The 14,805-nt window shown below is 48.5% G+C and overlaps 6 non-coding genes across 6 annotated transcripts; all 6 read right to left on the bottom strand.

Annotated features, from left to right (window-relative positions):
- Positions 1–1,365: 1,365 nt before the first annotated feature.
- Positions 1,366–1,528, bottom strand: LOC126128525 (U1 spliceosomal RNA). The gene has a single exon (XR_007527083.1). It is a non-coding gene; the product is annotated as a U1 spliceosomal RNA (small nuclear RNA).
- Positions 1,529–3,671: 2,143 nt separating this feature from the next.
- Positions 3,672–3,834, bottom strand: LOC126128520 (U1 spliceosomal RNA). The gene has a single exon (XR_007527079.1). It is a non-coding gene; the product is annotated as a U1 spliceosomal RNA (small nuclear RNA).
- A 2,144-nt stretch (positions 3,835–5,978) lies between these two features.
- On the bottom strand, positions 5,979–6,142 carry LOC126128519 (U1 spliceosomal RNA). The gene has a single exon (XR_007527078.1). It is a non-coding gene; the product is annotated as a U1 spliceosomal RNA (small nuclear RNA).
- A 2,154-nt stretch (positions 6,143–8,296) lies between these two features.
- Positions 8,297–8,459, bottom strand: LOC126128518 (U1 spliceosomal RNA). Its single transcript, XR_007527077.1, has one exon. It is a non-coding gene; the product is annotated as a U1 spliceosomal RNA (small nuclear RNA).
- Positions 8,460–10,609: 2,150 nt separating this feature from the next.
- Positions 10,610–10,774, bottom strand: LOC126128522 (U1 spliceosomal RNA). The gene has a single exon (XR_007527081.1). It is a non-coding gene; the product is annotated as a U1 spliceosomal RNA (small nuclear RNA).
- Positions 10,775–12,920: 2,146 nt separating this feature from the next.
- On the bottom strand, positions 12,921–13,083 carry LOC126128508 (U1 spliceosomal RNA). The gene has a single exon (XR_007527068.1). It is a non-coding gene; the product is annotated as a U1 spliceosomal RNA (small nuclear RNA).
- Positions 13,084–14,805: the final 1,722 nt, after the last annotated feature.

The following is a 14,805-nucleotide window of genomic DNA, read 5'->3' as shown; positions in this document are numbered from 1 at the left end:
AAGTGTATGAGAAAAATAATGCTTCATTATTTAAGCTAGATGGAAAAGTTTAGGGGAAGTAATTAATTCGTTTAGGCTGCACCACTACTAGGTAGCACTGTGAAAACAATGCCATTGCCACCTAATGGCAACACAGCTTGCTGCAGATTAATTTTGCGGCATTTCATAAATGATTAATATCTTATGACTATGGTGACGCTATGAGTAGTTTTATATGTGCAAACATTTGAAACTGCTGCGGGCATTACATTTACCTCTCTCTGTCTCTTTGCTTGGACATGGAGTAAGTAAGGATAAATTAAATTGCTTGTTTTTGAAGTAGTGACAGTTTTGAAGTGTAAAGAAATGATATTAAACAATAAAGTGTGTGTGTTTTTTTTTTTTTTTCCGAATGTAGTGATTCAACAACGAATTTATTTAATCCTACCTACCTCTGCAATTAGTGTACGTGAGAATTTCATTGGAATTGTTGCAATCGAAACCGAGCTTAATAATTTCTTGCGGCAGTTTTCAGTCCTCCTCGTGCTTTAATTGCTCATTTCCAAGCGTTATTTTAGGTTGCCTGCAAAGTTGTCAGATGAAACACAACCACTGCGACGAAAGGCCATTCCTTAGAGCAGGTAGACGCCAACTGCGGCGGGAAACTGTCGTGGCCAGGAAGATATTCACTGTGTGTGGAAGTTGAGTGAGGATCCGAAGCTGACTTGCCGGCACACGTTGCAGCATTCACTCGCCAACGGCAACGGGGTAAGAGAAGGGTACAAATACGCCGGTTCTCGTCCGATCACCGAGGTTGGGCTTGGATGGGTGGCCGTCTGGGAGCACAGGGCGCTGTTGGCTAGAATCTATATGTTTCTCGTTTTCGGTGCAGCTCGTCATGTTATTTCCTTCGATTCACGTCCCCACAAGCTCCTCAAGTGCCGCAAGTCTGCAAGTCTCGAGACGCTACGCTAGACGCTTGCTTCCGGCCCCTCATGTACCATGCCACAGGCGCCAAAGCGTTCGGCTGGCCGATGGCCCCTGTACGCCCGCTCGCGCCACAGCAGTTACTGTGCTTGCAGGGAATGCCGCGCCGTCGAATAACGTTTGGCGCGCAATCCGTTCATGGACAGAGAATGCTAAAAGGGGCCGTTCGACCGTTAATACGGAAATCATAGCCAAGTTAGATGGCCTGAGCCATCTCGCGGCTGCCGCTGCTATTACGAGCGCGCGTGCCACGCGGTTAAAGAGCAGTGCGCTGGCTCTGGACGCCGTTTCCTAGTGTATTTTGTCACTTCTAGTCGGTTATGAGAAGCTGGCAAATTACTCACGGTCAGTGCTTATCGTCAGACACGAGGAGAAGCTTTGATTGTAATGGAGATTAGCACCGGGACAGCGCGAACGCAGTCCCGACTACCAAAAATTATGCGCCCGAGTTACTCGCATTTGGAGTAATCGCGGGGGTCAGCTCGACCGAAGTGCAATGGACAAGCCTCACCCCGGAGGAACCGCCTTCATGATCACGGTATCCTCTACGCCAGGTAAGTATGCTTCTCCTCGGCCACAGGCGAATATTTGTAATGCGTCGCGCTATCGTAGTGGAACGAGAACTCTTGACGTTGTCGCATTCGGCGAAGAGCATGGTGCCGTGAATGTACTTGCTTCCTTAGAAACGCGCTGTTGGCCGTCGAGTTAGCAGGCAGACAGGCACAATAACGGCCTTCTGCAGAAAGCGATGCATTTTTCGTGCGGAAGACATCGCGACTCGCGGCGCCGGCCGTTGCTGGGGTTAAGTTACTGCACCCTCCGGGAGATGGCGGGCCATGTCGGGGTTACCGCCTTCGAGCCACCCTCTCCGCCTGAAAGTCGCCCTCTTTCTCGGCCGGTGTCAAAAAACGGCAAATGAGATTTGCTGAATGACTGTTTCTTCCAGCCACAGTGCAAGCCACAAAATCAATTATTGCTCTTACCTTTGCTCCCTCCGTGGGAGCCCTTAGTGCTAGGAAATACGGCAGCATTGTCAATCGCCCTTGTCTGTCGCTGAGCAACCGAAGGACCAGGCTCTGACTATCAGATGTTCTAAGGAAGCTGTATGCACTCGTGGGTGTTGTACACGAGGGACAAACATCACGTCAGCAGGCTCTTAAGGAAAGACAATAATGAGCAAAAACTGCAACTTACCCCATTGGACGCTGATGGAACAGAAGACACTTGAAGGTAAGGTAACACTTCTTCTTTCTGTTCATCTCGAGCACGATCTGGAAAGCTCGAACGAAATTTGTGTTCTCTTTAATTCAGAATGTGGAGATATTTCCTTCACGCATATGAAAGTGTATGAGAAAAATAATGCTTCATTATTTAAGCTAGATGGAAAAGTTTAGGGGAAGTAATTAATTCGTTTAGGCTGCACCACTACTAGGTAGCACTGTGAAAACAATGCCATTGCCACCTAATGGCAACACAGCTTGCTGCAGATTAATTTTGCGGCATTTCATAAATGATTAATATCTTATGACTATGGTGACGCTATGAGTAGTTTTATATGTGCAAACATTTGAAACTGCTGCGGGCATTACATTTACCTCTCTCTGTCTCTTTGCTTGGACATGGAGTAAGTAAGGATAAATTAAATTGCTTGTTTTTGAAGTAGTGACAGTTTTGAAGTGTAAAGAAATGATATTAAACAATAAAGTGTGTGTGTTTTTTTTTTTTTTTCGAATGTAGTGATTCAACAACGAATTTATTTAATCCTACCTACCTCTGCAATTAGTGTACGTGAGAATTTCATTGGAATTGTTGCAATCGAAACCGAGCTTAATAATTTCTTGCGGCAGTTTTCAGTCCTCCTCGTGCTTTAATTGCTCATTTCCAAGCGTTATTTTAGGTTGCCTGCAAAGTTGTCAGATGAAACACAACCACTGCGACGAAAGGCCATTCCTTAGAGCAGGTAGACGCCAACTGCGGCGGGAAACTGTCGTGGCCAGGAAGATATTCACTGTGTGTGGAAGTTGAGTGAGGATCCGAAGCTGACTTGCCGGCACACGTTGCAGCATTCACTCGCCAACGGCAACGGGGTAAGAGAAGGGTACAAATACGCCGGTTCTCGTCCGATCACCGAGGTTGGGCTTGGATGGGTGGCCGTCTGGGAGCACAGGGCGCTGTTGGCTAGAATCTATATGTTTCTCGTTTTCGGTGCAGCTCGTCATGTTATTTCCTTCGATTCACGTCCCCACAAGCTCCTCAAGTGCCGCAAGTCTGCAAGTCTCGAGACGCTACGCTAGACGCTTGCTTCCGGCCCCTCATGTACCATGCCACAGGCGCCAAAGCGTTCGGCTGGCCGATGGCCCCTGTACGCCCGCTCGCGCCACAGCAGTTACTGTGCTTGCAGGGAATGCCGCGCCGTCGAATAACGTTTGGCGCGCAATCCGTTCATGGACAGAGAATGCTAAAAGGGGCCGTTCGACCGTTAATACGGAAATCATAGCCAAGTTAGATGGCCTGAGCCATCTCGCGGCTGCCGCTGCTATTACGAGCGCGCGTGCCACGCGGTTAAAGAGCAGTGCGCTGGCTCTGGACGCCGTTTCCTAGTGTATTTTGTCACTTCTAGTCGGTTATGAGAAGCTGGCAAATTACTCACGGTCAGTGCTTATCGTCAGACACGAGGAGAAGCTTTGATTGTAATGGAGATTAGCACCGGGACAGCGCGAACGCAGTCCCGACTACCAAAAATTATGCGCCCGAGTTACTCGCATTTGGAGTAATCGCGGGGGTCAGCTCGACCGAAGTGCAATGGACAAGCCTCACCCCGGAGGAACCGCCTTCATGATCACGGTATCCTCTACGCCAGGTAAGTATGCTTCTCCTCGGCCACAGGCGAATATTTGTAATGCGTCGCGCTATCGTAGTGGAACGAGAACTCTTGACGTTGTCGCATTCGGCGAAGAGCATGGTGCCGTGAATGTACTTGCTTCCTTAGAAACGCGCTGTTGGCCGTCGAGTTAGCAGGCAGACAGGCACAATAACGGCCTTCTGCAGAAAGCGATGCATTTTTCGTGCGGAAGACATCGCGACTCGCGGCGCCGGCCGTTGCTGGGGTTAAGTTACTGCACCCTCCGGGAGATGGCGGGCCATGTCGGGGTTACCGCCTTCGAGCCACCCTCTCCGCCTGAAAGTCGCCCTCTTTCTCGGCCGGTGTCAAAAAACGGCAAATGAGATTTGCTGAATGACTGTTTCTTCCAGCCACAGTGCAAGCCACAAAATCAATTATTGCTCTTACCTTTGCTCCCTCCGTGGGAGCCCTTAGTGCTAGGAAATACGGCAGCATTGTCAATCGCCCTTGTCTGTCGCTGAGCAACCGAAGGACCAGGCTCTGACTATCAGATGTTCTAAGGAAGCTGTATGCACTCGTGGGTGTTGTACACGAGGGACAAACATCACGTCAGCAGGCTCTTAAGGAAAGACAATAATGAGCAAAAACTGCAACTTACCCCATTGGACGCTGATGGAACAGAAGACACTTGAAGGTAAGGTAACACTTCTTCTTTCTGTTCATCTCGAGCACGATCTGGAAAGCTCGAACGAAATTTGTGTTCTCTTTAATTCAGAATGTGGAGATATTTCCTTCACGCATATGAAAGTGTATGAGAAAAATAATGCTTCATTATTTAAGCTAGATGGAAAAGTTTAGGGGAAGTAATTAATTCGTTTAGGCTGCACCACTACTAGGTAGCACTGTGAAAACAATGCCATTGCCACCTAATGGCAACACAGCTTGCTGCAGATTAATTTTGCGGCATTTCATAAATGATTAATATCTTATGACTATGGTGACGCTATGAGTAGTTTTATATGTGCAAACATTTGAAACTGCTGCGGGCATTACATTTACCTCTCTCTGTCTCTTTGCTTGGACATGGAGTAAGTAAGGATAAATTAAATTGCTTGTTTTTGAAGTAGTGACAGTTTTGAAGTGTAAAGAAATGATATTAAACAATAAAGTGTGTGTGTTTTTTTTTTTTTTTCGAATGTAGTGATTCAACAACGAATTTATTTAATCCTACCTACCTCTGCAATTAGTGTACGTGAGAATTTCATTGGAATTGTTGCAATCGAAACCGAGCTTAATAATTTCTTGCGGCAGTTTTCAGTCCTCCTCGTGCTTTAATTGCTCATTTCCAAGCGTTATTTTAGGTTGCCTGCAAAGTTGTCAGATGAAACACAACCACTGCGACGAAAGGCCATTCCTTAGAGCAGGTAGACGCCAACTGCGGCGGGAAACTGTCGTGGCCAGGAAGATATTCACTGTGTGTGGAAGTTGAGTGAGGATCCGAAGCTGACTTGCCGGCACACGTTGCAGCATTCACTCGCCAACGGCAACGGGGTAAGAGAAGGGTACAAATACGCCGGTTCTCGTCCGATCACCGAGGTTGGGCTTGGATGGGTGGCCGTCTGGGAGCACAGGGCGCTGTTGGCTAGAATCTATATGTTTCTCGTTTTCGGTGCAGCTCGTCATGTTATTTCCTTCGATTCACGTCCCCACAAGCTCCTCAAGTGCCGCAAGTCTGCAAGTCTCGAGACGCTACGCTAGACGCTTGCTTCCGGCCCCTCATGTACCATGCCACAGGCGCCAAAGCGTTCGGCTGGCCGATGGCCCCTGTACGCCCGCTCGCGCCACAGCAGTTACTGTGCTTGCAGGGAATGCCGCGCCGTCGAATAACGTTTGGCGCGCCAATCCGTTCATGGACAGAGAATGCTAAAAGGGGCCGTTCGACCGTTAATACGGAAATCATAGCCAAGTTAGATGGCCTGAGCCATCTCGCGGCTGCCGCTGCTATTACGAGCGCGCGTGCCACGCGGTTAAAGAGCAGTGCGCTGGCTCTGGACGCCGTTTCCTAGTGTATTTTGTCACTTCTAGTCGGTTATGAGAAGCTGGCAAATTACTCACGGTCAGTGCTTATCGTCAGACACGAGGAGAAGCTTTGATTGTAATGGAGATTAGCACCGGGACAGCGCGAACGCAGTCCCGACTACCAAAAATTATGCGCCCGAGTTACTCGCATTTGGAGTAATCGCGGGGGTCAGCTCGACCGAAGTGCAATGGACAAGCCTCACCCCGGAGGAACCGCCCTTCATGATCACGGTATCCTCTACGCCAGGTAAGTATGCTTCTCCTCGGCCACAGGCGAATATTTGTAATGCGTCGCGCTTATCGTAGTGGAACGAGAACTCTTGACGTTGTCGCATTCGGCGAAGAGCATGGTGCCGTGAATGTACTTGCTTCCTTAGAAACGCGCTGTTGGCCGTCGAGTTAGCAGGCAGACAGGCACAATAACGGCCTTCTGCAGAAAGCGATGCATTTTTCGTGCGGAAGACATCGCGAACTCGCGGCGCCGGCCGTTGCTGGGGTTAAGTTACTGCACCCTCCGGGAGATGGCGGGCCATGTCGGGGTACCGCCTTCGAGCCACCCTCTCCGCCTGAAAGTCGCCCTCTTTCTCAGGCCGGTGTCAAAAAACGGCAAATGAGATTTGCTGAATGACTGTTTCTTCCAGCCACAGTGCAAGGCCACAAAATCAATTATTGCTCTTACCTTTGCTCCCTCCGTGGGAGCCCTTAGTGCTAGGAAATACGGCAGCATTGTCAATCGCCCTTGTCTGTCGCTGAGCAACCGAAGGACCAGGCTCTGACTATCAGATGTTCTAGGAAGCTGTATGCACTCGTGGGTGTTGTACACGAGGGACAAACATCACGTCAGCAGGCTCTTAAGGAAAGACAATAATGAGCAAAAAACTGCCAACTTACCCCATTGGACGCTGATGGAACAGAAGACACTTGAAGGTAAGGTAACACTTCTTCTTTCTGTTCATCTCGAGCACGATCTGGAAAGCTCGAACGAAATTTGTGTTCTCTTTAATTCAGAATGTGGAGATATTTCCTTCACGCATATGAAAGTGTATGAGAAAAATAATGCTTCATTATTTAAGCTAGATGGAAAAGTTTAGGGGAAGTAATTAATTCGTTTAGGCTGCACCACTACTAGGTAGCACTGTGAAAAACAATGCCATTGCCACCTAATGGCAAACACAGCTTGCTGCAGATTAATTTTGCGGCATTTCATAAATGATTAATATTTTATGACTATGGTGACGCTATGAGTAGTTTTATATGTGCAAACATTTGAAAACTGCTGCGGGCATTACATTTACCTCTCTCTGTCTCTTTGCTTGGACATGGAGTAAGTAAGGATAAATTAAATTGCTTGTTTTTGAAGTAGTGACAGTTTTGAAGTGTAAAGAAATGATATTAAACAATAAAGTGTGTGTGTTTTTTTTTTTTTTTTCGAATGTAGTGATTCAACAACGAATTTATTTAATCCTACCTACCTCTGCAATTAGTGTACGTGAGAATTTCATTGGAATTGTTGCAATCGAAACCGAGCTTAATAATTTCTTGCGGCAGTTTTCAGTCCTCCTCGTGCTTTAATTGCTCATTTCCAAGCGTTATTTTAGGTTGCCTGCAAAGTTGTCAGATGAAACACAACCACTGCGACGAAAGGCCATTCCTTAGAGCAGGTAGACGCCAACTGCGGCGGGAAAACTGTCGTGGCCAGGAAGATATTCACTGTGTGTGGAAGTTGAGTGAGGATCCGAAGCTGACTTGCCGGCACACGTTGCAGCATTCACTCGCCAACGGCAACGGGGTAAGAGAAGGGTACAAATACGCCGGTTCTCGTCCGATCACCGAGTTGGGCTTGGATGGGTGGCCGTCTGGGAGCACAGGGCGCTGTTGGCTAGAATCTATATGTTTCTCGTTTTCGGTGCAGCTCGTCATGTTATTGTCCCTTCGATTCACGTCCCCACAAGCTCCTCAAGTGCCGCAAGTCTGCAAGTCTCGAGACGCTACGCTAGACGCTTGCTTCCGGCCCCTCATGTACCATGCCACAGGCGCCAAAGCGTTCGGCTGGCCGATGGCCCCTGTACGCCCGCTCGCGCCACAGCAGTTACTGTGCTTGCAGGGAATGCCGCGCCGTCGAATAACGTTTGGCGCGCAATCCGTTCATGGACAGAGAATGCTAAAAGGGGCCGTTCGACCGTTAATACGGAAATCATAGCCAAGTTAGATGGCCTGAGCCATCTCGCGGCTGCCGCTGCTATTACGAGCGCGCGTGCCACGCGGTTAAAGAGGCAGTGCGCTGGCTCTGGACGCCGTTTCCTAGTGTATTTTGTCACTTCTAGTCGGTATGAGAAGCTGGCAAATTACTCACGGTCAGTGCTTATCGTCAGACACGAGGAGAAGCTTTGATTGTAATGGAGATTAGCACCGGGACAAGCGCGAACGCAGTCCCGACTACCAAAAATTATGCGCCCGAGTTACTCGCATTTGGAGTAATCGCGGGGGTCAGCTCGACCGAAGTGCAATGGACAAGCCTCACCCCGGAGGAACCGCCTTCATGATCACGGTATCCTCTACGCCAGGTAAGTATGCTTCTCCTCGGCCACAGGCGAATATTTGTAATGCGTCGCGCTATCGTAGTGGAACGAGAACTCTTGACGTTGTCGCATTCGGCGAAGAGCATGGTGCCGTGAATGTACTTGCTTCCTTAGAAACGCGCTGTTGGCCGTCGAGTTAGCAGGCAGACAGGCACAATAACGGCCTTCTGCAGAAAGCGATGCATTTTTCGTGCGGAAGACATCGCGACTCGCGGGCGCCGGCCGTTGCTGGGGTTAAGTTACTGCACCCTCCGGGAGATGGCGGGCCATGTCGGGGTTACCGCCTTCGAGCCACCCTCTCCGCCTGAAAGTCGCCCTCTTTCTCGGCCCGGTGTCAAAAAACGGCAAATGAGATTTGCTGAATGACTGTTTCTTCCAGCCACAGTGCAAGCCACAAAATCAATTATTGCTCTTACCTTTGCTCCCTCCGTGGGAGCCCTTAGTGCTAGGAAATACGGCAGCAATGTCAATCGCCCTTGTCTGTCGCTGAGCAACCGAAGGACCAGGCTCTGACTATCAGATGTTCTAAGGAAGCTGTATGCACTCGTGGGTGTTGTACACGAGGGACAAACATCACGTCAGCAGGCTCTTAAGGAAAGACAATAATGAGCAAAAAACTGCAACTTACCCCATTGGACGCTGATGGAACAGAAGACACTTGAAGGTAAGGTAACACTTCTTCTTTCTGTTCATCTCGAGCACGATCTGGAAAGCTCGAACGAAATTTGTGTTCTCTTTAATTCAGAATGTGGAGATATTTCCTTCACGCATATGAAAGTGTATGAGAAAAATAATGCTTCATTATTTAAGCTAGATGGAAAAGTTTAGGGGAAGTAATTAATTCGTTTAGGCTGCACCACTACTAGGTAGCACTGTGAAAACAATGCCATTGCCACCTAATGGCAACACAGCTTGCTGCAGATTAATTTTGCGGCATTTCATAAATGATTAATATCTTATGACTATGGTGACGCTATGAGTAGTTTTATATGTGCAAACATTTGAAACTGCTGCGGGCATTACATTTACCTCTCTCTGTCTCTTTGCTTGGACATGGAGTAAGTAAGGATAAATTAAATTGCTTGTTTTTGAAGTAGTGACAGTTTTGAAGTGTAAAGAAATGATATTAAACAATAAAGTGTGTGTGTTTTTTTTTTTTTTTTCGAATGTAGTGATTCAACAACGAATTTATTTAATCCTACCTACCTCTGCAATTAGTGTACGTGAGAATTTCATTGGAATTGTTGCAATCGAAACCGAGCTTAATAATTTCTTGCGGCAGTTTTCAGTCCCTCCTCGTGCTTTAATTGCTCATTTCCAAGCGTTATTTTAGGTTGCCTGCAAAGTTGTCAGATGAAACACAACCACTGCGACGAAAGGCCATTCCTTAGAGCAGGTAGACGCCAACTGCGGCGGGAAACTGTCGTGGCCAGGAAGATATTCACTGTGTGTGGAAGTTGAGTGAGGATCCGAAGCTGACTTGCCGGCACACGTTGCAGCATTCACTCGCCAACGGCAACGGGGTAAGAGAAGGGTACAAATACGCCGGTTCTCGTCCGATCACCGAGGTTGGGCTTGGATGGGTGGCCGTCTGGGAGCACAGGGCGCTGTTGGCTAGAATCTATATGTTTCTCGTTTTCGGTGCAGCTCGTCATGTTATTTCCTTCGATTCACGTCCCCACAAGCTCCTCAAGTGCCGCAAGTCTGCAAGTCTCGAGACGCTACGCTAGACGCTTGCTTCCGGCCCCTCATGTACCATGCCACAGGCGCCAAAGCGTTCGGCTGGCCGATGGCCCCTGTACGCCCGCTCGCGCCACAGCAGTTACTGTGCTTGCAGGGAATGCCGCGCCGTCGAATAACGTTTGGCGCGCAATCCGTTCATGGACAGAGAATGCTAAAAGGGGCCGTTCGACCGTTAATACGGAAATCATAGCCCAAGTTAGATGGCCTGAGCCATCTCGCGGCTGCCGCTGCTATTACGAGCGCGCGTGCCACGCGGTTTAAAGAGCAGTGCGCTGGCTCTGGACGCCGTTTCCTAGTGTATTTTGTCACTTCTAGTCGGTTATGAGAAGCTGGCAAATTACTCACGGTCAGTGCTTATCGTCAGACACGAGGAGAAGCTTTGATTGTAATGGAGATTAGCACCGGGACAGCGCGAACGCAGTCCCGACTACCAAAAATTATGCGCCCGAGTTACTCGCATTTGGAGTTAATCGCGGGGGTCAGCTCGACCGAAGTGCAATGGACAAGCCTCACCCCGGAGGAAACCGCCTTCATGATCACGGTATCCTCTACGCCAGGTAAGTATGCTTCTCCTCGGCCACAGGCGAATATTTGTAATGCGTCGCCGCTATCGTAGTGGAACGATGAACTCTTGACGTTGTCGCATTCGGCGAAGAGCATGGTGCCGTGAATGTACTTGCTTCCTTAGAAACGCGCTGTTGGCCGTCGAGTTAGCAGGCAGACAGGCACAATAACGGCCTTCTGCAGAAAGCGATGCATTTTCGTGCGGAAGACATCGCGACTCGCGGCGCCGGCCGTTGCTGGGGTTAAGTTACTGCACCCTCCGGGAGATGGCGGGCCATGTCGGGGTTACCGCCTTCGAGCCACCCTCTCCGCCTGAAAGTCGCCCTCTTTCTCGGCCGGTGTCAAAAAACGGCAAATGAGATTTGCTGAATGACTGTTTCTTCCAGCCACAGTGCAAGCCACAAAATCAATTATTGCTCTTACCTTTGCTCCCTCCGTGGGAGCCCTTAGTGCTAGGAAATACGGCAGCATTGTCAATCGCCCTTGTCTGTCGCTGAGCAACCGAAGGACCAGGCTCTGACTATCAGATGTTCTAAGGAAGCTGTATGCACTCGTGGGTGTTGTACACGAGGGACAAACATCACGTCAGCAGGCTCTTAAGGAAAGACAATAATGAGCAAAAACTGCAACTTACCCCATTGGACGCTGATGGAACAGAAGACACTTGAAGGTAAGGTAACACTTCTTCTTCTGTTCATCTCGAGCACGATCTGGAAAGCTCGAACGAAATTTGTGTTCTCTTTAATTCAGAATGTGGAGATATTTCCTTCACGCATATGAAAGTGTATGAGAAAAATAATGCTTCATTATTTAAGCTAGATGGAAAAGTTTAGGGAAGTAATTAATTCGTTTAGGCTGCACCCACTACTAGGTAGCACTGTGAAAACAATGCCATTGCCACCTAATGGCAACACAGCTTGCTGCAGATTAATTTTGCGGGCATTTCATAAATGATTAATATTTTATGACTATGGTGACGCTATGAGTAGTTTTATATGTGCAAACATTTGAAACTGCTGCGGGCATTACATTTACCTCTCTCTGTCTCTTTGCTTGGACATGGAGTAAGTAAGGATAAATTAAATTGCTTGTTTTGAAGTAGTGACAGTTTTGAAGTGTAAAGAAATGATATTAAACAATAAAGTGTGTGTGTTTTTTTTTTTTTTTTCGAATGTAGTGATTCAACAACGAATTTATTTAATCCTACCTACCTCTGCAATTAGTGTACGTGAGAATTTCATTGGAATTGTTGCAATCGAAACCCGAGCTTAATAATTTCTTGCGGCAGTTTTCAGTCCTCCTCGTGCTTTAATTGCTCATTTCCAAGCGTTATTTTAGGTGCCTGCAAAGTTGTCAGATGAAACACAACCACTGCGACGAAAGGCCATTCCTTAGAGCAGGTAGACGCCAACTGCGGCGGGAAACTGTCGTGGCCAGGAAGATATTCACTGTGTGTGGAAGTTGAGTGAGGATCCGAAGCTGACTTGCCGGCACACGTTGCAGCATTCACCTCGCCAACGGCAACGGGGTAAGAGAAGGGTACAAATACGCCGTTCTCGTCCGATCACCGAGGTTGGGCTTGGATGGGTGGCCGTCTGGGAGCACAGGGCGCTGTTGGCTAGAATCTATATGTTTCTCGTTTTCGGTGCAGCTCGTCATGTTATTTCCTTCGATTCACGTCCCCACAAGCTCCTCAAGTGCCGCAAGTCTGCAAGTCTCGAGACGCTACGCTAGACGCTTGCTTCCGGCCCCTCATGTACCATGCCACAGGCGCCAAAGCGTTCGGCTGGCCGATGGGCCCCTGTACGCCCGCTCGCGCCACAGCAGTTACTGTGCTTGCAGGGAATGCCGCGCCGTCGAATAACGTTTGGCGCGCAATCCGTTCATGGACAGAGAATGCTAAAAGGGGCCGTTCGACCGTTAATACGGAAATCATAGCCAAGTTAGATGGCCTGAGCCATCTCGCGGCTGCCGCTGCTATTACGAGCGCGCGTGCCACGCGGTTTAAAGAGCAGTGCGCTGGCTCTGGACGCCGTTTCCTAGTGTATTTTGTCACTTCTAGGTCGGTTATGAGAAGCTGGCAAATTACTCACGGTCAGTGCTTATCGTCAGACACGAGGAGAAGCTTTGATTGTATGGAGATTAGCACCGGGACAGCGCGAACGCAGTCCCGACTACCAAAAATTATGCGCCCGAGTTACTCGCATTTGGAGTAATCGCGGGGGTCAGCTCGACCGAAGTGCAATGGACAAGCCTCACCCCGGAGGAACCGCCTTCATGATCACGGTATCCTCTACGCCAGGTAAGTATGCTTCTCCTCGGCCACAGGCGAATATTTGTAATGCGTCGCGCTATCGTAGTGGAACGAGAACTCTTGACGTTGTCGCATTCGGCGAAGAGCATGGTGCCGTGAATGTACTTGCTTCCTTAGAAACGCGCTGTTGGCCGTCGAGTTAGCAGGCAGACAGGCACAATAACGGCCTTCTGCAGAAAGCGATGCATTTTTCGTGCGGAAGACATCGCGACTCGCGGCGCCGGCCGTTGCTGGGTTAAGTTACTGCACCCTCCGGGAGATGGCGGGCCATGTCGGGGTTACCGCCTTCGAGCCACCCTCTCCGCCTGAAGTCGCCCTCTTTCTCGGCCGGTGTCAAAAAACGGCAAATGAGATTTGCTGAATGACTGTTTCTTCCAGCCACAGTGCAAGCCACAAAATCAATTATTGCTCTTACCTTTGCTCCCTCCGTGGGAGCCCCTTAGTGCTAGGAAATACGGCAGCATTGTCAATCGCCCTTGTCTGTCGCTGAGCAACCGAAGGACCAGGCTCTGACTATCAGATGTTCTAAGGAAGCTGTATGCACTCGTGGGTGTTGTACACGAGGGACAAACATCACGTCAGCAGGCTCTTAAGGAAAGACAATAATGAGCAAAAACTGCAACTTACCCCATTGGACGCTGATGGAACAGAAGACACTTGAAGGTAAGGTAACACTTCTTCTTTCTGTTCATCTCGAGCACGATCTGGAAAGCTCGAACGAAATTTGTGTTCTCTTTAATTCAGAATGTGGAGATATTTCCTTCACGCATATGAAAGTGTATGAGAAAAATAATGCTTCATTATTTAAGCTAGATGGAAAAGTTTAGGGGAAGTAATTAATTCGTTTAGGCTGCACCACTACTAGGTAGCACTGTGAAAACAATGCCATTGCCACCTAATGGCAACACAGCTTGCTGCAGATTAATTTTGCGGCATTTCATAAATGATTAATATCTTATGACTATGGTGACGCTATGAGTAGTTTTATATGTGCAAACATTTGAAACTGCTGCGGGCATTACATTTACCTCTCTCTGTCTCTTTGCTTGGACCATGGAGTAAGTAAGGATAAATTAAATTGCTTGTTTTTGAAGTAGTGACAGTTTTGAAGTGTAAAGAAATGATATTAAACAATAAAGTGTGTGTGTTTTTTTTTTTTTTTCGAATGTAGTGATTCAACAACGAATTTATTTAATCCTACCTACCTCTGCAATTAGTGTACGTGAGAATTTCATTGGAATTGTTGCAATCGAAACCGAGCTTAATAATTTCTTGCGGCAGTTTTCAGTCCTCCTCGTGCTTTAATTGCTCATTTCCAAGCGTTATTTTAGGTTGCCTGCAAAGTTGTCAGATGAAACACAACCACTGCGACGAAAGGCCATTCCTTAGAGCAGGTAGACGCCAACTGCGGCGGGAAACTGTCGTGGCCAGGAAGATATTCCACTGTGTGTGGAAGTTGAGTGAGGATCCGAAGCTGACTTGCCGGCACACGTTGCAGCATTCACTCGCCAACGGCAACGGGGTAAGAGAAGGGTACAAATACGCCGGTTCTCGTCCGATCACCGAGGTTGGGCTTGGATGGGTGGCCGTCTGGGAGCACAGGGCGCTGTTGGCTAGAATCTATATGTTTCTCGTTTTCGGTGCAGCTCGTCATGTTATTTCCTTCGATTCACGTCCCCACAAGCTCCTCAAGTGCCGCAAGTCTGCAAGTCTCGAGA

The sequence above is a fragment of the Schistocerca cancellata genome, unplaced genomic scaffold, assembly GCF_023864275.1.
Source record: "Schistocerca cancellata isolate TAMUIC-IGC-003103 unplaced genomic scaffold, iqSchCanc2.1 HiC_scaffold_510, whole genome shotgun sequence".
Taxonomy (NCBI): Eukaryota; Metazoa; Arthropoda; class Insecta; order Orthoptera; family Acrididae; genus Schistocerca; species Schistocerca cancellata.
The sequence above is the reverse complement of the archived record's forward strand: the minus strand, read 5'-3'. Positions and strand labels throughout refer to the sequence as shown.